At 41.3% G+C, this 26,267-nt stretch overlaps 1 non-coding gene across 1 annotated transcript; it reads left to right on the forward strand.

Moving 5' to 3' along the window:
• The first annotated feature begins 4,693 nt into the window (after nucleotides 1–4,693).
• On the forward strand, nucleotides 4,694–4,820 carry LOC130031325 (small nucleolar RNA SNORA9). Its single transcript, XR_008793672.1, has one exon. It is a non-coding gene; the product is annotated as a small nucleolar RNA SNORA9 (small nucleolar RNA).
• The last annotated feature ends 21,447 nt before the right edge of the window (nucleotides 4,821–26,267 follow it).

Raw genomic sequence — 26,267 nt, forward strand, 5'->3', positions numbered from 1 at the left:
GATCTTGTAGAAGGTGTGGTCTTCTTTATAGAACTTCTCCAGCCACATCTGTTTAAGTGTAATTGTCCAATTCGGGTTGTTAGGCATTCGAATGAATCAATGTTTATGGCCAAGTTTGTGTTGACAAGGACACTGACAAGACCGACGCCTCTTTTGTCACATGTTCTGAGGAACAGCTCTTCCCCAGTGTCAAAAATGGCATGATGTGATTGATGCCTTCTCGTCTCGGTCAGACAAATGATGTTCTACTTGATTTTTCGCGCCTGCACCATCAGGTCCTCGATGGATGCATCTGATGCCAGCATACGTGCACTGAAAGTACAGTCATTTTTGTCCTTCTTCATTTTGGCAGCCTATTTTGGCCCTGAGATTTTATCAGCCCAGCCTCTTCTTCCTCATCTTTTGATATGTGCCAGTTTTGTAGTGTAAAGTGCTATCTCATTGTTTTGATTTCCATTCCCATAATGATTACTTATGTATAGCATTTTTTCATATGCCTTTTGATCATTTGTATGTCTTTGAAGAAGTTTCGTTTTATCTCTTCTCTCCATTTGTTTATGGGGTTGGATTTTTCCCATGGTTCTATCAGTGCTTATATGCATCTTGGATATTAACAATTTATCAAATGAATGATGGTCAATTATCTTCCAGTTTGGGGGGAATCTTTGTGTTTTTGTAACAGTTTTCATTCAGATAAGTTGTTTTGATATTGTCCTGCTTATCTGTGTTTCTGTTTGCTTGGCCAGTGGCAGTTGGCTCCTTAAAGATGCCTCTAGCTTCAAGTGTCCGTAAGTGTTCTTCTGACTATGTTTTTTTGGGTATTGAGGTACTTAACCATTGTGATTTGACTTTTGTACATGGTATTAGAAAAGGTTCTGATTTCTTTTTTTTTTGCATTGACCAACTAGTTTTCCCAGCACCATTTGTGGAAGAAGTTCTCATGCTCCACCTAAGATGTTTTGCTTATTTACTCAAGATTAGCTGTCCATATACCTGAGGATCTGTTCCTGGGTTTTCAGTTCTATTTCACTGGTCTTAATGTCTGTTTATTATTTTACATACCAAGGTCTGTGGTGTTATTCTAATACCACACTGCTTTAATTACTACAGCTTTGCAGTATAGTTGAGATTGGGCAGAGTGATTCTTCCAGTTTTCTTTTTCCCTAGGATTTCTTTGGCTATTTTTGGTGGGGATTTGTCAGTCCATATAAATGTCAGGAACATTCAAGGGGCATTTTTTATAAAGAAGTGAATCTATAATGATTTATTGAATCATACAATTTCATTGAATCTGTATAATGCTTTGGAGGATTATTGCCATCTTGGCTACATTAATCCTTCTAGTCTATGAACAGATTGTATTCTCACTGGTGTGAGGTGGTATGTGTCCTTGTTGTCTTGATTTGGATTTCTCTGATAAGTGATGCTGAGCATTTTTTTATTTGCCTACTGCTCATCCACCTATCTTCCTCTGAGAGGTGTCTATTCTCTAGCCTTCTGCTTTATCATTCAATTCTCTTGTTTCTAGGAGGGTTTTTTTTTAGGTAGAGTGTTCAGAGCTTTTAAGTACAGTATCATGTAATTTGCAAATCAAGAGAGCTTGACTTTTTATCTGGTTACCTTAATATCTTCTTGCGTGATTACTATGGCATGAACTTCCAGTGCAATATTGAATAGAAATTGTGAGAAAGCCCATCCTTTTCTTGTGCCTCATCTGAAAGGGAAGGCTTTTAGTTTTCCTCCATGCAGTACTATGCTTTCTATGGATTTGTGTTAAATGGTTTTAACTATATTGAGGGAAATTTCTCCAACTCCATTTTTTAATTGAGAGTTTTTAATCATTAATGGATGTTGGATTTTGTCAAATGTGTTCCCTGCACCTATTGATAGGTTCATATAATCTTTATTTTTCAGGGCTATTGGTTTGTAGTTTTCCTTTTTTGTGCTGTCTCTGACTGCTTTTGGTATCAGGGTGATTGTTGGTTGCCCTGTGGAAACAAAAGAGCAGGATTTTGCTGCTGGACAGGATGGGAGATCTAAGAGAGCTCCTCACTCCTTTGACCTTTCTAAGCTATTACACAAATTCTGGAGCTTTTTCTACTGGGATCTAAGCAGATAACATCCTCTTCTATGCCTGGTGAAGGCTGTTCGTGGAAACACGAACCCATTTCATTGGGGAGCAAATGCCCTGGTTGCCTCATTTCCTGTTGCAGACCCGTTTTCCAGACCTCACAGTTCCATGGATTCACTCACTGCTCTAAAGATTCCTACTTCTCCAGCACCAACGCTCAGGTCTCTTGGCCGCATGTGCTCATCCAAACACTCATACAGGCTTTTCTTGGTAAGTGTTTGTCTAATATTACTGTGGTTACATTTGTGGCTCCTTTTTGGCTATTATTTGCATGGGAATTTTTTTTTTAATTTTTATTAGTGAAACACCATGAGGTACAGTTGTAGACTTACAAATTTTTGTGCTTGGATTTCAATTATACAATGATCAAATACCCATCCCTCCACCAGTGCCCATTTTCCACCACCATGGGTCCTGGTATCCTTCCCACCCCTCATCCCCCCCATAGCCCCACCCCCCCCCCCACCCCCCGTCTTTGTGGCAGAGCATTCCCTTTTATTCTCTCTCTCTCCTTTTGGGTGCTGTGGTTTGCAAAAGAGGCATTGAGTGGCAATCATGTTTGGTCTATAGTCTACTTTCAGCATAATTCTCCCATCATGGTAAATCTTTTTCCATTTTTTTGACCTTTGTGTGTCGCTAGAGCTGGAGAATTTCTTGTAGACAATATAAAGTAGGTTACTGGCTTTTGTGTGTTTTTAAAAATTTAGCACAGCGGTAGGGCATTTGCCTTGCACGCAGCCAACATGGCCAACCCGAGTTCGATTCCTCTGCCCCTCTCGGAGAGCCCGGCAAGCTGCGGAGAGTATCTCGCCTGCACGGCAGAGCCTGGCAAGCCACCTGTGATGTATTCGATATACCAAACACAGTAACAACAAAATCTCCAATGGAGACGTTACTGGGCCCGCTCAAGCAAATCGACGAACAACGGGAGGGCCTTTTTTTTTTTTAATGTATTTGGCCATTTATGTTTTTTTATGGGGAAGAGTAAACTTATATTAAAAGTAATTGCCACTGGGGACAGAGTCAGTATTGCCCTTAAAAAATAATCCTCTGTCCAGAGCAATGACTCAAATGGCTTGAGAGCATGTTTTGCCATGAATCTCCTGTGCTGGGTCCCTGGCACTGCTTGGCCCCCAAAGGTCCACAGGAAGTCCCCAAGCAAATAACTGGGAGTCACTCTCAGGTACCACTGAGAATGGCCCAAATATCAGAAAGGGAAAAATGTTATTTCTGTCTCACTTTTCTTGGGTTTTGTATTTTTCTTACTGCCTTTGTTCTCTGTAGGTGTATGTTAGCACAGTGTGAATCCCTTATTTTATTCTGTAAATACATTATAGTTTTTTGTTTGTTTGTTTCACAGATAAAGTATTTTCTAGTGTTATGGTGACATGGTTAACCTGAAGTCGGCTTCAATCACAATTTGTTTCTTTAGTGCTTGACTTCCCAACGCTGTTATGGATGTAACAATATATTGAGAGCACTATTATTCAATACAGTTCTGATAGCTGCTGCCACAGAAATTAAGCAAGAAAAAAATTTAAATTTGTGTTCAAATTGGCAAAGAAATCAAATTCACTGTTTACAAATGACATATCAAGAACCCTAAGACTGCATAACCAATCATTCATTAAACACTCCTAGAAGCAATAAATCTTTACAGGAAAGTTGCAGCTTACGAAAGCAAACAGGAAAATCTTTTGTGATTTTATATGTAAACAATGATAAAAGAGTGATTTAATTTAAAAATCCTGCTTATAGTTATGAAAAACATTAGGTAATGTGTAATCAATTTTTAGAAAGGAGGTGAAAGATTTACTTATTAAAACCTACAAAGCACTGTTAGGAATTTCGTATGTAGGAACCCAAAAAGGCTCCTCTGAAAAACTCCTCAAAACAATATATTTATATAGTAAAGTAGCAGGCTACAAAACCAGTGCACAGGATTCTAATTTATTCTTACATGTAAACAAACAAACAACAACAACAAAAAACCCAAATCCAGAATAGAAATAAACCCGATTGCAATCATGTAAAAAACAGAAACCCCTTAGTTTAACAAAGGAGGTAAAAGACCTATTTAGTGAAAACTGAAAAACTTCTGAAAGGAATTTAAAATGAACTAATGTAATAGAAAAATATTCTTGGTTTAAGGATCATAATAATTGCCATCTTGAAAATGACTATCTTAACTCAAAGTAGTTTACAGAAACAGCAATTCTGAAAAAATTTCCATGGCATTATTCAAGGACATGGAGTAAATTTTTCTAAAATTTGCATTAAGCTACAAAACTCCTGACATAGCCAAAGCAATCTTGAGGAAAAATGGGAGGCATTGTGTCCCCAGACTTTAAATTCTGACACAAAGCTTTAGCAATCAAAATTGGTTGGTACTGGAAGAAAAAAAGTCTCTTCTCAATGGCATAGGACTGAGAAGTCAGGGAGAAACCCTCAGATGCATGAGCAATTTCTTTATGAAGAAGTGCATGAATTGGAGCAAGGAAACCTCTTTAGGCAATGATTACGGGAAAACTAGATAGTCACAATTAAAAAAAATGAAATTAGGTGCAAGCCTTCATCATACTTGGGTCTGGAGTGACCCTGTGCTTTCCCACAGTGCTTGCAATTATGAAACGTTGTGAGATCTTGACCTGCTCCATTCAGAGTAAGGTGTTAGAAATCTCAGACAATCGTGAAAAATAAGAAAAAGAATAAAACAGAAGCAATAAGGGAAAAATAGACCCCTCTTTCACCCTGTAAACAAAAATCAACTCAAGTAAATTAAAATTTTTATATTGCACTTGAATCTTGAAAAATGCATTGGGGAAACATAGGCAAGACTCTCCAAAATCATGACCACAGTGAAGTCTGAAATGTAAGAACTCAAGTGGCAAAGGTAATAAAAACAGAAACGGAACTATATCAAACTAGAACACTTCTGCATTCTGTGAGCAATGTGCCCTACAATTAAAAGACATTCTGCTGATTGAAAGGATTTTGAGACCATACGCAAGATAAAGGACTAATATCTAAGATACATAAAGTGCTCTTAAAGCTCTCCATCACTACATGCAAAAAAATGGGCTCAGAACTCTGCCTAACACCATGTACAAAAGTAAGATCAAAATGGATTAAAGACCTCAACATCAGACCAGAAACCATAAGGAACATTGAAGACAAAGTTGGCAAAACCCTCCATGACATTGAAGCTAATGGTATCTTCAAAGATGCCACGCCACTGACTGAGCAAGTGAAAACAGAGATAGATAAATGGGACTTTCTTAAACTAAGAAGCTTCTGCACCTCCAAAGAAACAGTGACCAAAATACAAAGACAGTCTACAGAATGGGAAAGAATATTCGCCGAATAGACATCTGACAAGGGGTTGATATCAAGGATATACAAAGTACTGGTTGAACTCCACAAGAAGAAAACATCCAACCCCATCAAAAAATGGGGCAATGAAATGAACAGAAACTTTCTCAAAGAAGAAATCCAAATGGCAAAAAAGCACATGAGAAAATGCTCTACATCATTAATCATCAGGGAGATGCAGATCAAAACCACAATGAGATACCATCTGACACCTCAGAGACTGGCCCACATTCAAAAGAACAAAAGCAATTGATGCTGCCACAGATGTGGCGAGAAAGGGACACTCCTTCACTGCTGATGGGAATGCCGACTAGTTCAGCCCTTTTGGAAAACAGTATGGACGCTTCTCAAAAAATTAGAAATTGAGCTCCCATTTGACCCAGCAATACCATTCCTGGGAATATATCTCAGAGAGGCAAAAATGTATAGTCGAAGTGACATCTGCACTTGTTTGTTCATTACAGCACTCTTTACAGTAGCCAGAAACTGAAAGAAATCTGAGTGCTCAAGAAAAGATGACTGGTTAAAGAAACTTTGGTACATCTACACAATGGAGTACTATGTAGCTCTTAGAAAAGATGAAGTCATGAAATTTACATACAAGTGGTACAATATGGAAAGTATCATGCTAAGCGAAATGAGTCAGAAAGAGAGGGATAGACATAGAAAGATTGCATTCATCTGGGGGATATAAAATAACAAAATATGAGATTAATACCCAAGAATAGCTGAGATCAACACCAGGAGGATTCCTCCATAGCTTAGAGGCCAGCCGGGTATTCTAGGGGATAGGGCAGTTCAGATAGAGAAGGGAGCACCAAATGGAGGGTGTTTGGAGGATCCTCCCAGGAGGGGAGATGCATGTTGAAAGTAGACTATGGACTGAACATGTTTGCCACTCAATGCCTCTTTTGCTGACCACAACACCCAAAAGGAGAGAGAGAACAAAAGGGAATGCCCTGCCACAGTGGCACGGGGGGATGGGGGGATGGGGGGAGGGATATTATCCATGGTAGTGGAAAATGGGCACTGGTGGAGGGATGGGTATTTGATCATGGTATGACCGAAACCCAAGCACAAAAATTTGTAAATCTACAACTGTACCTCATGATGTTTCACTAAAAAACAAACAAAAAAAAAAACTCTCCATCAGAAAAACCGATTCAAAAATGTGGAAAGGAAAGGAATGACATGGTCTCAAGATGTGAAATTGACCCAGAGGCAAAGGAAATTCGTCATCATTGATTATAAGGGAAATGCAAATCAAAGTGAAAATAAAACATCACTCACATGGGGACTCAGAAATGTGTAACACAAAGCCAGAAATGAGTAAGTGCCAGTGGGGGTGTGCCAGATAGGAACCTCATTTTTCATTGGAGAGACTGGTTTGGCTCAGCCTGAAGGACATCTCCACACCTGTACTCATCACAGCATTGTTGACTGCAGCCAGGATCTGGAAACAACGCAAGTGCCCACAAGAGATGAGTGGATAAAGAACTTGTACAAACACACGTGCAATACCGCTCAGCTGTGAGAAGAGGTGAAAGCTTCACCTGGCTGAAACTTGGATGAAATTGGAAGCTGTTATAATAAGTGAGCTGAGAAGAAAAAGACAAATGCCAGATGATCATTCTCATGTGGAGGATGAAGAAGCAAAGTAAGTATATTTGACAGTCACCAGTGGGAATGAACCCTGAGATGTGATTGTGACAGAACAGGGAATTGAGGGAAAACATTTGTGGGTGGGCTTTGATTAAGCCACACCTGGGCGTGCTCAGGACTTACTCCTGTCCCTGTCCTCAGGGCTCAGTCCTGATGATGATCAGGGTGCTGAAGATCAAGTCTGGCTACATGCTCAATGAGAGCATTCTGCCTGTTGCACTACCTGATATTTTGCCCATTTTGTGCCTAGTATTCATTTGTCCTAGTGAATTTTTAAGCTCAATTCTTTTTATGAAGTAGTTTATTTAAAGAAACTCTTAGAGAAATTAGAAACACATAAAATATGAGAAACTAATCAGTTGCTGAAAATTTGCCTAGTTTGTGCCTACTGTTAATTTGTTCTAGTGAATTTCAAGCTCAGTTCTGTTTTATCAAGTTACTAGTTTATTTAAAGATGCTTTCTTAGAGAAAAATGATAAATATCTGAAATGTAAGAAATTCATCTATTTTTTGTTTTGATAGATTTCCTTTTTTTAAATAATTCCAAGAAATGACTGACATGTGTATCTCAAGAAGATTTTACGTTATATATGACTGGTTAAATCAAATACTGGACACCATGCATGACTAGGTAGTTCGTATTTCTATAAACCTTTTCCCTTAATTATATTGTAAAGATTAATCTTCTTGAATTTTTTAAATTTAATTTTTATGAGTTTAATTTATAATTATATGTTGTAATGATAATATATATATATTAGTGAGATACCATGTACAGCTACATGGTAACTAGTTTGTAAATAGACTTACAAACTTTCGTATTTGGGTTTCAGTTATACAATGATCAAGTACCCATCCATCCACTAGTGCCCATCCATTCTCCACCAATGAACCCAGTAGCCTGCCCACTACCCCACCCACACCCCACCCCACCTCTATGGCAGGGCATTCCCTTTTTCTCTCTCTTTCCTTTAGGTTGTTGGGGTTTGCAATAGAGGTATTGAGTGGCCATCATGTTCGGTCTATAGTCTACTTTCAGCCTTTCAGCACGCATCTTGCATCCCCACAAGTCCTCCAAAAACCCTTTACTTGGTGTTTCCTTTTCTGTCTGAACTGCCCTTTCCCCCAGCATGTGCTGCCGGCTTCCAAGACGTGGAGCAGACCTCCTGGTACTTATTACAACTATTCTTACCACTTTGTAGTAGAGTTTGAGGATGGAGAGGGTGATGCCTCCCCACCCTTTTCCCCAAGAATTGCTTTAGCTATTCGTGAGCATTTGTTGCTCCAAATGAATTTTAGGAGTGCTTGATGATCCATTTCTTTGAAGAATTTCATGGCTATCTTCATAGGGATCACATTGAATCTGTATAGTGCCTTGGGGAGTATTGCCATTTTGACAATATTCATTCTTCCTATTCATTAGCAGGCGATATGTTTCCATTTCCTCATGTCCTATTTTATTTTGTGGAGTAGCGTTTTGCAGTTTTCTTTGTAGAGGTCCTTTACTCCTTAGGCTGATTCCAAGGTACTTGATTTTCAGGGGCACAATTTTTGGGTACTGCGACTTTATTGTCCAAGTCTATTGTTTCAAGGAGTTTCTTGGTAGAGGCTTTTAGGATTCTCTAGATATAGTATCATATCATCTGCGAATAGTGAGAGCTTGATTTTTTCCTTTCCTATATGGATGATAATATTATTATTACACATAGTTTAAATTCACTAAAGTCAAAGATAAAAGTTAATTTAAACCCTTTACATAATTTTATAGAAAAGAAGTATCCATTAATTTTGCTGAAGTGTATGTGTTTTAAATGTTTTGCATATTTTTTAGTCAGCAGATATACCATTTAAAATTAAAGTTGGTCGGGGCTGGAGAGATAGCACAGCGGGTAGGGCGTTTGCCTTGCACGTGGCCGACCCGGGTTCTATTCCCAGCATCCCATACGGTTCCCTGAGCACCGCCAGGAGTAACTCCTGAGTGCAGAGCCAGGAGTAAGCCCTGTGCATCTCCAGGTGTGACCCAAAAAGCAAAAAATAAATAAATAAATAAAATTAAAGTTGGTCATATATTCATAGTGTGAATTAACGTTGAAAGCTGTGTTTATTCTCGGAATTTCTTTCAAAGCGAATGGCCATAATAATATACCTATCTCTGTAATATACCTTTAATGTTATTGAGCATTATCGGAAACAATTGTTTTTACATAAATCTGAGTTGCATAACTTAAAAATGTTGTTAGTTCAGTGTATTCTTTGTTAAAAGACTAAGAAATTATATATATTATTAGGTATTAAAAGTTACTTGAAAGCCAAAATGTCCCATCTCAGTTTCTTAGGTTTCTGACAGCTCTTTCTGCAGTCTGAGCGTCCATGTGGTATAGAGGAGTAGGGGTTAAGGAGTCCAGGCGAGGCACCATTATTTCTGCTTTTAATACCTGCTCCTGTTTTCTGGGTTTTCAGACAGCATGTACGCTTTCTTGTTTTCTAAAATTTTTCTGTGAATAATGCAATAATCTATCCACATAACTAATCTGAAGATTGCAATTTGTTATTAAGGATGCAGTTTTATTTATTTTATAATGTCATGACAATACTGAGTAAGTTTCGCATTATAAACTATTGTGTTTGATTTTTAAGGTGGCATTGAACTGTATTGACTTAAACATCCTTTTTAATACATATGTAGGTTAACTTGATCTTATAATCCTATGGATAAACTTTTATACCCAACCATTTGAAGCTGCATTGGAAGACATTTGGTCATAGTGCCTTCTTCTACTAGATCAGTTATTAAGCACTTTCTCCTTTATGTTGATGAAATAATCCTCTATATTTGGCAGTTTGTTCAGAATTGTGGTTAAATTTTCTGAAATATTTTATATGTAAAATTTGTATTTGGGGGCTGGAGCGATAGCACAGTGGATAGGGCGTTTGTCTTGCACGCAGCCAACCCTGGTTGGATTCCCAGCATCCAATATGATTCCCTGAGCACCGCCAGGGGTGATTCCTGAGTGCATGAGCCAGGAGTAACCCCTTTGCATCGCTGGGTGTGACCTAAAAAAAGCAAAATAAATAAATAAATAAAATTTGTATTTGGTAATAATATTTGCTTAAAGTTATTGTACACTTAAAATTTGAAATATTTTCAATATGCTTTGTATACTATGCTCGTGCGGGCCCAGTAACATCTCCATTGGAGACTTTGTTGTTACTGTGTCTGGCATATCGAATACTCTCGGTAGCTTGCCGGGCTCTCCGAGAGGGGCGGAGGAATCGAACTCGGGTCGGCCATGTTGGCTGCGTGCAAGGCAGACGCCTTACCCGCTGTGCTATCGCTCCAGCCCTTTTTACCTTTACCTTTGTATACTATGTATTTACACTGAAAATAATTGACTTTATTTTAATGTTTAGTATAGAGCTAAACCATAATCCTATAAAAGATGAAAAACCAAGCACGTGGAATTAAAAAAAATAGGAAAAGCAAAACAAAAATTAGCAAGTACAAGTGAGAAAACAATAAAGATTAGTAATAAGAAAAATAGGAGAGATTTAAATACTTCAGTAAAATATAATTTTACTTTGGTGACACTGTGACTACAAAACATGTGGTAGAATCTTAATATAGTAATTACTTTTTAAAGCTCTTTTTGTAGGGCTGCTCTATGAAATTTTTATACCATCATATTTAATAGTAAATAATAAATTAGTTTTAGTCAACAATCATATTTAATAGTTTGCTTTTATGCATGTATTCACCCATGCTTGTAACTATAGAAAAGATTTCTTTTAGCTTACATGAGATTTACATAGAAACGTTTATCGTAGAGGACCGAGCTCACCCTGCTGGTGAAACAGACCATGTACACATTCAGTCTCCATCACCAGACAACTGAATGGCAGCAGTCATTTGAGAAAATGCTGCTGTTTTCTCCAATATCAGAATACAGTGTGGTGTGCTTTTTCTCTTCAGCATTTCTTACCTGCATGCATTCCTTAAAGCTATACTTTTATTCAAATAATTTATCAGACTATTTGAAGTGTGCTTCCACTTATAAAAGTTATATTTGAGTTTTGAGAGGAGTTCATTTGACCTTTTTTTTGTACTTAAAACAATATTAATTTGAGGCTGGAGCCACAAATTAAGCTGCACAGCGGGTAGGGCATTTGCCTTGCACATGGCCAACCTGGGTTCGGTCGCCAGCATCCCATATGGTCCGCTGAGCACCGTCGGGAGTAACTCCTGGGTGCATAGCCAGGAGTAATACCTGTGCATCGCTAGGTATGCCCCCCCCAAAAAAAAAGAAGTAATATTAATTTTAGGTAGCACTGTAGCAACGTCCACCATTTGTCCATCGATTTGCTCGAGCGGGCCCAGTAATGTCTCCATTGTGACACTTGTTGTTACTGTGTTTGGCATATCAAATAGGCCACGGGTAGCTTGCCAAACTTTGCCATGTGGGCGAGATGCTTTCGGTAGCTTGCCAGGCTCTCCGAGAACAAAGATAAATAGTATTATTTAGTATAATTTAGGAGTGAACATTTCATTTGAGCAAATCTTTGAGAACCTAGGAATTATTGAAAGTAAATAAAACAATCCTTTACACTTGATCCCCTTAGTACTGTGAATCACTTAAAATATAGCTCAGTTTAAAAAATTAAATTTTTTCCTATTATTTTATATTTTATAGTATATCTGATGATGACAAACTTGATTCTGATTTTTCTGCCCCTAAAATAAACCTGAAAATTGAGTTATATGGCATAGTAATTGAATTTAAAGTTCAAATATTTATTTTTTGACTTGTTTTTTAATTTTTATTAGTGAAACACCATGAGGTACAGTTGTAGAAGTACAAATTTTTGTGCTTGGATTTCAGTTATACAATGATTGAGTACCCATCTCTCCATCAGTGCCCATTCTCCACCTCCAGTGCTCCCAGTATCCCTCCCACCGCCCCATTCCCCCCATTCCATACCACCCCTGTGGCATTCCCTTTTGTTTTCTCTCTCCTTTTGGGTATTGTGGTTTGCAAAAGAGGCATTGAGTGGCAATCTTGTTTGGTCTATAGTCTACTTTCAGCATGCTTCTCCCATCCTGGGAGGATCCTCCCAACACCCATTATTTGGTGCTCCCTTCTCTATCTGAGCTGCCTTTTCCCTTTCCCCCCAGCATGTGCGGCTGGCCTCCAAGTCATGGAGTGAACCTCCTGGTACTTATCTTGGCTATTCTTGGTTGTTAGTCTCTTATTTTGTTAATTTAGATTCCCAGATAAACGCAGTCTTTCTATGTCTGTCCCTCTCTTTTTGACTAATTTCGCTTAGCCTTGGAGTGTTTTTATTCGGGTCTCATTTAGCTGGACTCTTCTGGCTCCTTGGATCTGGATGTCTGCATTCTTTAACTTTGGGAACTGTTCAGCAAGAGTTCTAAGAGTTTCATTGTATTGGTGGTGCTGTTTCTGTGCTGGTGATAGAGCCCAGGCCCATGTACATGAGGAGCAGATTCTTCATCGTTCAGCTGCTTCACCCCTCCCCCCACAACTCAGTTTAAATGTAAAGGTAAAGGTAAAGGTAAAGGCCCTCCCGTTGATCGTCGATTTGCTCGAGCGGGCCCAGTAACATCTCCATTGGAGACTTTGTTGTTACTGTGTTTGGCATATCGAATACTCTCGGTTGCTTGCCGGGTTCTCCGAGAGGGGCGGAGGAATCGAACTCGGGTCGGCCATGTTGGCCGCTTGTAAGGCAAACGCCCTTATTTTAAGAAATTCATTTATATAGTACTTTTTAGAATTGAGCAAGTAAAAATGTGAACAATTAAAGAGATTTTTTTAAAAAAATTTATTGTATTTCAGTGCTATGGATCTTCTTGACTCAGTTGATATGATGAAACAAAATCTGCAAGATGGCAAATTCAAACCTGATGGATTTTTTTTTCCCTTTATTTTATTTTATTTCTTTTAAAGTTGTAGATTTACAATTTTTTGTGCTTTGGTTTCAATTATACAATGATCAGATACCCATCCCTCCACCAGTGCCCATTTTCCACCACCATGGATAATATCCCTCCCACCCCCATCCCCCCATCCCCCCTGTCTCTGTGGCAGGGCAATCCCCTGTGTTCTCTCTCTCCTTATGGGTGTTGTGGTCTGCAAAAGAGGCATTGAGTGGCAAACATGTTCAGTCCATAGTCTACTTTCGACATGCATCTCCCCTCCTGGGAGGATCCTCCAAACATCCTTTATTTGGTGCTCCCTTCTCTATCTGAACAGCTCTTTCCTCTAGGATACCCGGCTGGCCTCTAAGTTATGGAGTAATCCTCCTGGTGCTGATCTCAGCTATTCTTGGGTATTAATCTCATACTTTGTTACTTTATATCCCCCAGATGAATGCAATCTTTCTATGTCTATCCCTCTCTTTCTGACTCATTTCGCTTAGCATGATACTTTCCATATTGTACCACTTGTATGTAAATTTCATGACTTCATCTTTTCTAAGAGCTACATAGTACTCCATTGTGTAGATGTACCAAAGTTTCTTTAACCAGTCATCTGTTCTTGGGCATTCAGGTTTCTTCCAGTTTCTGGCTATTGTAAAGAGTGCTGCAATGAACAAACAAGTGCAGATGTCACTTCGACTATACATTTTTGCCTCTCTGGGATATATTCCCAGGAGTGGTATTGCTGGGTCAAATGGGAGCTCAATTTCTAATTTTTTGAGAATCGTCCATACTGTTTTCCAGAAGGGCTGAACCAGTGGACATTCCCACCAACAGTGAAGGAGTGTCCCTTTCTCGCCACATCCACGCCAGCATCGGTTGCTTTTGTTCTTTTGAATGTGGGCCAGTCTCTGAGGTGTGAGATGGTATCTCATTGTGGTTTTGATCTGCATCTCCCTGATGATTAATGATGTAGAGCATTTTCTCATGTGCTTTTTTGCCATTCGGATTTCTTCTTTGAGAAAGTTTCTGTTCATTTCATTGCCCCATTTTTGGATGGGGTTGGATGTTTTCTTCTTGTGGAGTTTAACCAGTATTTTGTATATCCTGGATATCAACCCCTTGTCAGATGTGTATTCGGTGAATATCCTTTCCCATTCTGTAGACTGTCTTTGTATTTTGGTCACTGTTTCTTTGGAGGTGCAGAAGCTTCTTAGTTTAAGATAGTCCCATTTATCTATCTCTGTTTTCACTTGCTCGGCCAGTGGCGTGGCATCTTTGAAGATACCATTAGCTTCAATGTCATGGAGGGTTTTGCCAACTTTATCTTCAATGTACCTTATGGTTTCTGGTCTGATGTTGAGGTCTTTAATCCATTTTGATCTTACTTTTGTACATGGTGTTAGGCAGAGTTCTGAGCCTATTTTTTTGCATGTAGCTGTCCAGTGATGCCAACACAATTTATTAAAGAGGCTTTCCTTACTCCACTTCACATTACTTGCACCTTTATCAAAGATTAGATGAGCATATGATTGAGGAGAGATGTCAGTGTATTCAACCCTGTTCCATTGGTCTGCAGTTCTGCCTTTGTTCCAGTACCATGCTGTTTTAATTATTACTGCTTTGTAGTACAGTTTGAAGTTCGGGAGGTTGATTCCTCCCATTTTCTTTTCCCCAAGAATTGCTTTAGCTATTCGTGGGGGCTTATTGTTCCATATAAATTTCAAGAGTGTTTGCTCCATTTCTTTGAAGAATGTCATGGGTATCCTTATAGGGATTGCATTGAATTTATACAATGCTTTCGGTAGTATTGCCATTTTGACAATGTTAAGTCTCCCGACCCATGAGCAGGGGATATCTTTCCATTTCCTCATGTCCTCTTTTATTTCCTGAAGTAGCGTTTTGTAGTTTTCTTTGTACAGGTCCTTTACTTCCTTAGTTAAGCTGATTCCTAGGTACTTGATTTTCTGGGGCACAATTGTGAATGGGATTGTTTTTTTCATGTTGCTTTCTTCTCTCTCACTGTTTGCGTATAGGAAAGCCATGGACTTTTGGGTATTGATTTTATAACCTGCAACTTTACTATACGAGTCTATTGTTTCTAGGAGTTTTTTGGTGGAAGTTATTGGGTTCTCTAAGTAGAGTGTCATATCATCTGCGAATAGTGAGAGCTTGATTTCTTCCTTTCCTACCTGAATTCCCTTAATATCTTTTTCCTGCCTAATCGCTATTGCAAGTACTTCCAGTACTATATTGAACAGCAGTGGAGAGACTGGGCATCCCTGTCTCGTCCCTGATCTTAGAGGGAAGGCTCTCAGTTTTTCCCCATTGAGGATGATGCTTGCTGTAGGCTTGTGGTAGATGGCTTTAATTATGTTGAGGAAGGTCCCCTCTATACCCATTTTGGCTAGGGTTTTCATCATAAAGGGGTGCTGGATCTTATCAAATGCTTTCTCTGCATCTATTGATATGATCATATGCTTTTTATCTTTTCTTTTGTTGATATGGTGGATTTTGTTGATTGATTTCCGAATGTTAAACCATCCTTGCATCCCTGGGATGAATCCTACTTGGTCATGGTGTATGATCTTTTTAATGAGTAGTTGGATTCTATTTGCTAGTAGTTTGTTGAGGATCTTTGCATCTGTGTTCATCAGGGATATCGGCCTGTAATTCTCTTTCTTTGTGGTATCTCTGTCTGCTTTTGGTATCAGTGTGATATTTGCTTCGTAGAAACTGTTTGGAAGTGTTTTTGATATTTCAATTTCGTGGAAAAGCTTAAAGAGCATTGGGAGTAAGTCCTCTTTAAAGATTTGGAAGAATTCACTAGTGAATCCATCCGGGCCAGGACTTTTGTGCTTGGGGAGACTTTTTATTACCATTTCAATTTCCTTGATAGTGATAGGTCTGTTCAGGTATTCCAGGTCTTCTTGGTTCAGCCTTGGGAGTCTGTAGGAGTCTAGGAATTTATCCATTTCCTCGAGGATTTGATGTTCCGTGGCATAAAGCTTCTCAAAGTACTCCCTGAGGATCCTCTGAATTTCTGTGGTTTCTGTTGTAATGACCCCCTTTTCATTTCTGATTCGGTTTATTAGGGTTTTCTCTCTCCCTTTCTTTGTGAGTTTTGCTAGAGGCTTATCGATCTTGTTAATTTTCTCGAAGAACCAGCTCTTGGTTTCATTGATCTTTCGGATCGTTTTTTGGGTTTCCATCTCGTTAATCTCTGCTCTGAGTTTTATTATTTCCTTTCTCCTGTTCGGGTTGTGCTCCTTTTTTTGGTCCTTCTCCAAGCTCTTAAGCTGTGAGGTTAGGTTACTTATGTGTGCTCGCTCCTCCTTCCTGAGGAATGCTTGTAGAGCTATAAACTTTCCTCTTAACACAGCCTTTGCTGTGTCCCATAAGTTTTGGTAACTCGTGTTCTCATTTTCATTCGTTTCTAGGAATCTTTTGATTTCCTCTTTGATTTCCTGTCTAATCCACTCGTTGTTCAATAGTGCACTGTTTAATTTCCAGGTGTTTGATTTAGTTTTCTGTTTTTGTGTGTGATTTACTTCTAATTTCAGCGCATTGTGGTCTGAGAAGATTTTTGATACAATCTCTACCTTCTTAATTTTATGGAGGCATGTTTTGTGGCTCAGCATGTGGTCTATCTTGGAGAATGTTCCATGTACGCTTGAGAAGAATGTGTATTCAGCTTTTTGTGGATGAAGTGTCCTGTATATATCTACTAAGTCCCTTTCTTCCATTGTTTCCCTCAAATGAAGTATGTCCTTGCTAAGCTTGAGTCTGGTTGATCTATCAAGAGGTGACAAAGCAGTGTTGAAGTCTCCCACTAGTATTGTGTTGCTATTGATGTCTTTTTCCAAATCTATGAGTAGTTGTTTTAAGTACTTTGCTGGTCTCTCATTAGGTGCATATACATTTATTATTGTAAGTTCTTCCTGTTGTACAGATCCTCTGATCAATAAGAAATGGCCTTCACTGTCTCTTATGACCTTCCTCACTCTGAAATTGATGTGGTCTGATATAAGGATGGCTACCCCAGCTTTTTTATGGGAACTGTTTGCCTGTAGGATTGTTTTCCAGCCTTTGACTCTGAGTCTGTGTTTGCTTTGACTATTGAGATGCGTTTCTTGCAGGCAGCAGAATGTTGGGTTCAATTTTCTAATCCATCCTGCCACTCTATGTCTTTTAATTGGTGCGTTTAGCCCATTGACATTGAGAGAGATTATTGTTATGGGATTTTGTCCCATTGTTCTGTTAAAAATTGGTGTATTTGAGGGGCCTTTCTTGCCTTAAAGTAGCCCATTTAGTTGTTCTTGTAACCATGGTTTTGAGTCTATGAAGTTCCTGAGCTGTTGTTTGTCTGTGAAACTGTGTGTTGTTCCTTCTATTATGAATGAGAGTCTTGCTGGGAAAAGTATTTTGGGGGAGGCATTTATTTCATTGAGTTTTTTTACTATGTCCCACCACTGTTTTCGGGCCATGAGGGTTTCATCAGAAAAATCAGCTGTGAATTTTAAGGATGCTCCTTTGTAAGAGATTTCTTTCTTCGATCTTGCTGCTTTCAGAATTTTGTCTCTGTCTAAGGTTTTGGTCATTTTGATCAGAATGTGTCTTGGGGTATTTTTATTCTGATTTCTTCTAGCTGGTACCCTTCGGGCCTCCTGAATGTGGTCACAAGTTTTCTTCAGCTCTGGAAATGTTGTAGCAATGATGTCTTTGACAGTTTCTTCTTCATCGAGGTTTTCTTCCTGTCCCTCTGGGACTCCAATAATTCTTATGTTACCCCTCTTGGCTTCATCACGATCTTCTCTTGCCATCTGTTCCCGAATTGTGAGTCTCTTTTCCATTTTCTGCTCTTTTCTGGAGAGTCTCTGAACTTCATCTTCGAGCTCACTGATTCTGTTCTCAGCCGCTCTTACTCTGCTGCTGAGGCCTTCCACTGAGCTTTTCAATTCGCCTACGAGATTTTTCAGGTCTGACATTTCTGATTGCATTTTCCTCATTTCTGCCTTCAGATCCTCTTGTCTTCTATTGGCATTGCTTTCCATTGTTTCTTTTAATTCCCTAAGCATCCTAAGTAGCTCCCTTCTGAATTCCTTGTCAGAGAGGTTGTCTAACACTACAGTAGTGTTGGTGTCATCTGGGCTAGACTCTTCAATGTGAATGTTTGGTGGGCTTTTGCGTTGCTTTACCATTGTGAGAGGTGTGGTTTAGTCCTTCACGTTCAGTGTTACTATTCTGCTTGATATGCAGTGTGAGTTAAGATAGGCTTATGAGTTATTGGCAACTGTGTTTCTAGTGGCTGAGCTAAAATAGAGAAGTTTCCATCTAAGAAGTTAGTTTATGGTTCCTATGGCATATGTAGTGGGAAAATATTTCGCGGCCGCGTTAGCGGCCGCGGCTCCGGAAAGAGTCCCTGGCACTGGGCGAGGAGTTCGGAATGTCTCCTGTTTGGAATTGGAGCCGTTCAGCTTTGTTGCCCAGAGCTGGGCCTCTGTGCCCGTCCCACGCAGATCAGGGGTTGAAAACCGGCTGTCTAGGGGCTGTTTCTAGCTGCGCGTGCCCAGAGAGGAACCCAGGCCCTTGGGGGCGGGCTGTACCTGTTGGAATTGGAGCCGTTCAGCTTTGTTGCCCAGAGCTGGGCCTCTGTGCCCTGATGGATGTTTTTACAACAACACAAGAAAATAGTAAGCTTCCTTAAGTTTTTTTTTTAATTTTTAAGAATACAAATAAATTTCTTGGCATTTAATGATTTTTTGAATTAAAGATCTGCTGTAAGTTATTATTTGATTTATAGCTGGAAATAGAGTGACTTTTCTTTAAAAAAATTTTAAATTGACAGGGCCAGAGAGACAGTACAGCAGAAAGGGAGCTTGCCTTGCAGGCTTCTGACATGGGTCCATCTATGGTCCCTTGAACCCTCAGAAGTGATCCCTGAGCACAGAGCCAGGAAGAAGCCCTGAGCACAGCTAGCTGTGGCCCCAAAACAAAACAAGACAAAACCGGCCATCTTTGAAACGTTCAGAATAAGAGAAGGAACACATGGAGGGTGCGGGATCCCGGAGGAAAAGAAAAAAGAAAAAACAGGTTCCAAAAAGAGCCGAGAGCACCGGCAAGTTCCAGATGGAGTAGGCGCCGCATCCCACCTCCCCCAGATGGAACCCCGGTGACCAGAAGCCTCTACAAACACAGCTCGAGTATGCGGGAACGAGGACTTTTTCTCAAATCTGCCGGACTACACCTCCCAGGTAACCTCTGATCCCGGAAGTCACGCCCACAGCCCGCCCCCCAGCGCCATCTTTGAAACGTTCAGAATAAGAGAAGGAACACATGGAGGGTGCGGGATCCCGGAGGAAAAGAAAAAAGAAAAAACAGGTTCCAAAAAGAGCCGAGAGCACCGGCAAGTTCCAGATGGAGTAGGCGCCGCATCCCACCTCCCCCAGATGGAACCCCGGTGACCAGAAGCCTCTACAAACACAGCTCGAGTATGCGGGAACGAGGACTTTTTCTCAAATCTGCCGGACTACACCTCCCAGGTAACCTCTGATCCCAGAAGTCACGCCCACAGCCCGCCCCCCAGCGCCATCTTTGAAACGTTCAGAATAAGAGAAGGAACACATGGAGGGTGCGGGATCCCGGAGGAAAAGAAAAAAGAAAAAACAGGTTCCAAAAAGAGCCGAGAGCACCGGCAAGTTCCAGATGGAGTAGGCGCCGCATCCCACCTCCCCCAGATGGAACCCCGGTGACCAGAAGCCTCTACAAACACAGCTCGAGTATGCGGGAACGAGGACTTTTTCTCAAAACCGCACGGCCGCTTACGCGGCCGCGCGACATCTCTCTATATACAAAGTGATCAATGAGAAGTAAACCACCCAATCTTTCTCCCTGAAAATCAGAGTTAAGTTTGGAGCATGGCCACAGCCCCAGAAACACAAGGACTTAATGCAGAAACCAGCAGCTTAGAGCGGAAAAGTGAACGGACGATGAGTTAACCCAGGCCATCATTTCTGCCCAGAGGGGAAAGGGTGTTGCCCCATTCGCCCTCTCTTCTCTGGAAAGAAGGATGGCGGCCGCATGGGAGCCTTGTGGACAGCAGGTATGAGCCGGGGGTGTGGGGGCGACTAAAACCTCATGGGAAGGGGGGCGTTCCGGTCCGTCCTTCACGCCCTACCGAGGTCACCAGTTGCCCCCCACGAGCGGCTCTCCAGCACGGCCACAGCCCCAGAACCACAAGGGCTTAATGCAGAACCCAGCAGCTTGGAGCAGAAAAGTGAACGGACTATGCGTTGATCCAACCCATCAAGTCTGCCGGAGGGGAAAGGGTGTTGCCCCATTCGCCCTCTCCTCTCTGGAAAGAAAGATGGCGGCCACATGGGAGCCTTGTGGACAGCAGGTATGAGCCGGGAGTGTGGGGGCAACTAAAACCTCATGGGAAGGGGGGCGTTCCGGTCCGTCCTTCACGCCCTACCGAGGTCACCAGTTGCCCCCCACGAACGGCTCTCCAGCACGGCCACAGCCCCAGAAGCACAAGGGCTTAATGCAGAAACCAGCAGCTTGGAGCAGAAAAGTGAAAGGACTATGCGTTAATCCAGGCAATCATTTCTGCCCAGAGGGGAAAGGGTGTTGCTCCCTTCCGCCCTCCTCCCTCTGGAAAGAAAGATGGCGGCCACATGGGGGCCTTGTGGACAGCAGGTATGAGCCGGGGGTGTGGGGGCGACTAAAACCTCATGGGAAGGGGGGCGTTCTGGTCCGTCCTTCACGCCCTACCGAGGTCACCAGTTGCCCCCCACGAGCGGCTCTCCAGCACAGCCACGGCCCCAGAAGCACAAGGACTTAATGCAGAACCCAGCAGCTTGGAGCAGAAAAGTGAACGGACTATGCATTGATCCAGGCCATCAAGTCTGCCGGAGGGGAAAGGGCGTTGCCCCATTCGCCCTCTCCTCTCTGGAAAGAAAGATGGCGGCCACATGGGAGCCTTGTGGACAGCAGGTATGAGCCGGGAGTGTGGGGGCGACTAAAACCTCATGGGAAGGGGGGCGTTCCGGTCCGTCCTTCACGCCCTACCGAGGTCACCAGTTGCCCCCCACGAGCGGCTCTCCAGCACGGCCACAGCCCCAGAAGCACAAGGGCTTAATGCAGAACCCAGCAGCTTGGAGCAGAAAAGTGAACGGACTAAGCATTGATCCAGGCCATCAAGTCTGCCGGAGGGGAAAGGGCGTTGCCCCATTCGCCCTCTCCTCTCTGGAAAGAAAGATGGCGGCCACATGGGAGCCTTGTGGACAGCAGGTATGAGCCGGGAGTGTGGGAGCGACTAAAACCTCATGGGAAGGGGGGCGTTTCGGTCCGTCCTTCACGCCCTACCGAGGCCACCAGTTGCCCCCACGAGCGGCTCTCCAGCACGGCCACAGCCCCAGAAGCACAATGACCTAATGCAGAACCCAGCAGCTTGGAGCAGAAAAGTGAAAGGACTATGTGTTAATCCAGGCAATCATTTCTGCCCAGAGGGGAAAGGGTGTTGCTCCCTTCCGCCCTCCTCCCTCTGGAAAGAAAGATGGCGGCCACATGGGAGCCTTGTGGACAGCAGGTATGAGCCGGGGGTGTGGGGGCGACTAAAACCTCATGGGAAGGGGGGCGTTCTGGTCCGTCCTTCACGCCCTACCGAGGTCACCAGTTGCCCCCCACGAGCGGCTCTCCAGCACGGCCACAGCCCCAGAAGCACAAGGACTTAATGTAGAACCCAGCAGCTTGGAGCAGAAAAGTGAACAGACTCTGCATTGATCCAGGCCATCAAGTCTGCCGGAGGGGAAAGGGTGTTGCCCCATTCGACCTCTCCTCTCTGGAAAGAAAGATGGCGGCCACATGGGAGCCTTGTGGACAGCAGGTATGAGCCGGGAGTGTGGGGGCGACTAAAACCTCATGGGAAGGGGGGCGTTTCGGTCCGCCCTTCACGCCCTACCGAGGCCACCGGTTGCCCCCCGCGAGCGGCTCTCCAGCACGGCCAGGACTCCAGAACACAGAAACCAATTTCTTAACTATCTGACTTTCAGTAGAAATACTTCCAGGGTCAATAGGTAAAAGAGCAGAAATCCAAAACCAACATTTAATTCTTGAACCCAGCCGTAGAAAGCAAATCACTTCACAATGCTTTTTCAGCATGTCTGATTTGGGGGGGGGGGGTAAACTCTAAATAATAGTGGTGAATCTTTTATTGAAACAATGAATCTAATCAAAGCAGATAGAGTGTTAACTAGAATTCATCTGCTTCACAGGGACGGGGAGGGGTGGGGGGTGGGGTTTTATTGGGGTTCTTCATGGTAAAAAATAAGTATTGGTAAAGGGAAATGTGTTTGATATTTGCATGACTGAGACATAAACCTGAAAGCTTTGTAACCTTTCCCACAGTGATTCAGTAAATAAATTAAAAAAAATAAATAAATAAAAAATAAATAAAAAAAAAAAAACAAGACAAAACCAAAAAAATTGACTTGTGGTAAGTTAATTCTAATTTACAATTAGTATTACTGAAGTATCATTTACTGATATCTTTTTGAATTGCTCAATTCTATATCACAGTTTGTTATATAGCATTATCAATAAAACATAATATCAGACACATTAAAACTGCATTATCAAACTTGTTTTTGAAAACCTAAAAATGTCAAGGAAGTCTATATGTTGCAATCCCTTTAGAAAATCCAAGCCTATAGTTACTCCTCTAAATTTTTTCCTTATTTCTAGAGCTGACAGTTGACTTATTAAAACTACTATTTAGGATTTAAATTACTAATTGGATTTAAATTACTATTTGGTCATTGTCATTGTCATTGTCCTCCCGTTGTTCATCAATTTGCTCAAGCGGGCCCAGTAACATCTCCATTGTGAGACTTTGTTGTTACTGTGTTTGACATATCGAATACGTCACGGGTAGCTTGCCAGGCTTTGGTATGGGGGCGAAATACTCTCGGTAGCTTGCAAGGCTCTCTGAGAGGGGCAGAGGAATCGAACTCGGGTCAGCCATGTTGGCTGCGTGCAAGGCAAACGCCCCACCTGCTGTGCTATCACTCCAGCCCTGGGTAATTTAAATATTACCCAAAATGTTACCAAAAATATTTCAATGATTTGATAGAGCTATATTATGTTTATTCTAATAAAACTCATTCCTTTGCTTATTTTCCAAAGAGAATGATAAAATTATTGTATTAATTCAAAAAGGGTTGAATATAAGTAAATGTATAGGTAATGTTCAGTTTGCATTGTTTATTTAGAGAAAAATAATATAAAATATTTAATGCTATTGGTTTGAGCATATTAAATATATGGGTTTTTTTTATTTGAATATGGGAATTCTGCTAGTAGAACAATTCTTGAAGTAAATTTTGCTCTCCAAGTTACAGATGTAATCATGGAAGCATATTGGAAAACATAGCCTAAAAATGAAGCAATGAAAACAGCTATCTTAAAAACAAATAATAAACTAACAGTAACGAAGCCATCTTCTCTGCCCATCTTCTCTGAAAACTAAAAAGAAGGCCAGGAAGGCATCCGGGACTCTGGTTTGAATTCAGGGACGCCAATTTGCTCCCAAGGTCAGTATTGAACCCCACCTATGAAGAGCAACGTCGTGGAATGAAGAGGAACAGCCATGTATTTCTTCACCTCTCCATAATTAATTATAGACATACACAATCATTCTAACTACAACAAAGCACAAGAAACAACTTCAAATTACAATAGTCACAATAGTAAAGCAACACAGAAACCCACTAAACAGTGCAGATTCTAGCCCAGATGAACCAACCAGTAACAATGAGCTATATAACCTCTCTGATAAAGAATTTAGAATGAGATTGATGAAGATCCATAGGAAACTCAAAGAAACAATGGAGTGCACCGCCAATGAAACACAAGAGGATATGAGAGCAGAAATAAGGAAAATACAAATGAAAATACAAGCATAAATGCCAGATCTAAAACCTGGAAGATGAAATGAAAAACTCACTGGGAAACCTCATTAACAGAGTAACAGATTATGAACACAGAATCAGTGAACTCCAAGATGAGGTGCAGGAAACCTCCAGAAGACACCAGAAGATAGAAAATAGCCTCAAAATAAACCAATAGATGACAGGAGAACTTTGGGATAAATTCAACAACAATGGAAGAATCCTTGAGTTCCCAGAGGGACAGGGGAAAAAACCCTATGAAGAAGCAACTGTCAAGGCCATCATTTCTGAGTTCCCATAGCTGAACAGCACATGCACCCAAATCCAGGGGGCCCAACAGGTGCTAGCTAAAAGAAATAAAAATGAAAATACCATGAGGTGAATCTTAATCAGAATGCTGAAAATGATAGAGATAGAATACTGAAAGAAAACATCACAAAAGGACATCACTTACAAAGGAGCATCCTTAATATGTACAACCAACTTATCGGATTAAATCTTCCATGCTTGAAGATAGTGGTGAAATACAGTGAATAAAATTCAATGAAACAAATGCCTCACCAAGAATACTTTACCCACCAGATTCTCATTCAGATTTTGAAGGAACAAAACACAACTTCACAGCTAAACTTCATAGACTTAAAGCCATTTAGATGGGTCACTTTAAGATAAGACAACCCCCACAGTCATAGCGAATTCTTACAAAAAGATGGCACAAGCCCTCCCCCCCCCTTAACGAAAATCTCTCTCAAAGTCAGTGGGCTAAATATACCAATTAAAAGAAGCAGAATGGTAGGATGGATTAAAAAATTGAAACCAACACTCTGTTGTCTGCAAGAAACATATTTAAACAGCAAACATAGACTCAAAGTCAAAGGCTAGAAAACAATTCTTAAGGATATCACTTGATCACTTGACTTCCTGTTACTCATCGATTTGCTTGAGTGGATGCCAGTCATGTCTCCATTTGTACCTGTCATGTGCTAGTGTAGCCCAATGGCATCTGTTCGTTCTAGGAACATGAAGAGCCTCAAACAGATTGTTCAGGGTCTTGATGAAAAAGTCTGACCATCTTGTAGGTGGGCGGCCACGCAATCTTTTGACGTCCCATGGAATCCAGTCGGTAATGGCTCTAGTCCAGTGGCAGTCTCCAAATATCATTACATGTCCAGCCCATCTGATTTTCGACGCCTTGGCAAAAAAAACAGCATCCCTGATTCTTGACCATCGAAGGAGGTTGGAACTCCAGATTCTTTCTCTCATTTGAGTGAAAAGTGACACTCCAAGCATAACCCTTTCTATTCCTCTTTGGAAGACCCGAATAGCATTCTCATCCTGTTTTCATAAGGCCCAGGTCTCTGAGGCATATGTTAATGCAGGAAGAACAGTGGAATTGAAGAGATGTGCCCAGAGCCAGAGGTTCTTTGTCCTCTTAGTTATTTCTTTGATGTTCTTGAAGGCATTCTAAGCCGCTCTCTTCCTCCTGCGCAACTCAGGTGCCAGGTCATTCGTCATGTTGACTTCTCGACATAGGTACGCATAACTGTTGCATTTGGAGATGGTCATTCCGTTGAGAGCGATTGGAACATCAGGAACAAGACTGTTTTTCACAACATTGTCTTCGTGAGATTCAGCTGTAGACCGACCTTTCCACACTCACGGTCAAAGTCGGCCAGCATTTGTGCCACTTGGCTAAAGTTTGGTGTTATTTAGAACGATGTCATCAGCAAAGCGGAGGTGATGTAGTTGCCGACCCTCTATCTTCACTCCCATTCCTTCCCATTCCAGTCATTGCATGACGTTTCCGGGGATGGCACTGAAGAGTTTCGGTGAAATGGTATCACCCTGCTGAACCCCTCTCTTGACATCGATGATCACTTCTTTGTAGAATGGTGAGATCCTGGTAGTGAATCCATTATACAGCTCACAGAGGACCCTGATTGATGTATTGAGTTTGAATGCCCTGATAGGCTAGGGCTTCAATGACTGCTTTGGTCTCAACAGATTCAAAGGCCTTCTTTAAATCAATAAACCTTAGGGAGAGCGGCATCTTGAACTCCCAAGAAACCTCAATGAGCTTGGTTATCGTGTGGATGCGGTCAACTGTGCTGAATCCTTTGCGGAACTTGGCTTGCTCGCATGGTTTTCCTTCATCTAGTGTTCTGTCAATCCTATTCGGGATGACTTAAGTGAACAGCTTGTAGATGACAGCTAATAAGGC

The sequence above is a fragment of the Sorex fumeus genome, unplaced genomic scaffold, assembly GCF_029834395.1.
Source record: "Sorex fumeus unplaced genomic scaffold, SorFum_2.1 ptg000046l, whole genome shotgun sequence".
Classification (NCBI taxonomy): domain Eukaryota; kingdom Metazoa; phylum Chordata; class Mammalia; order Eulipotyphla; family Soricidae; genus Sorex; species Sorex fumeus.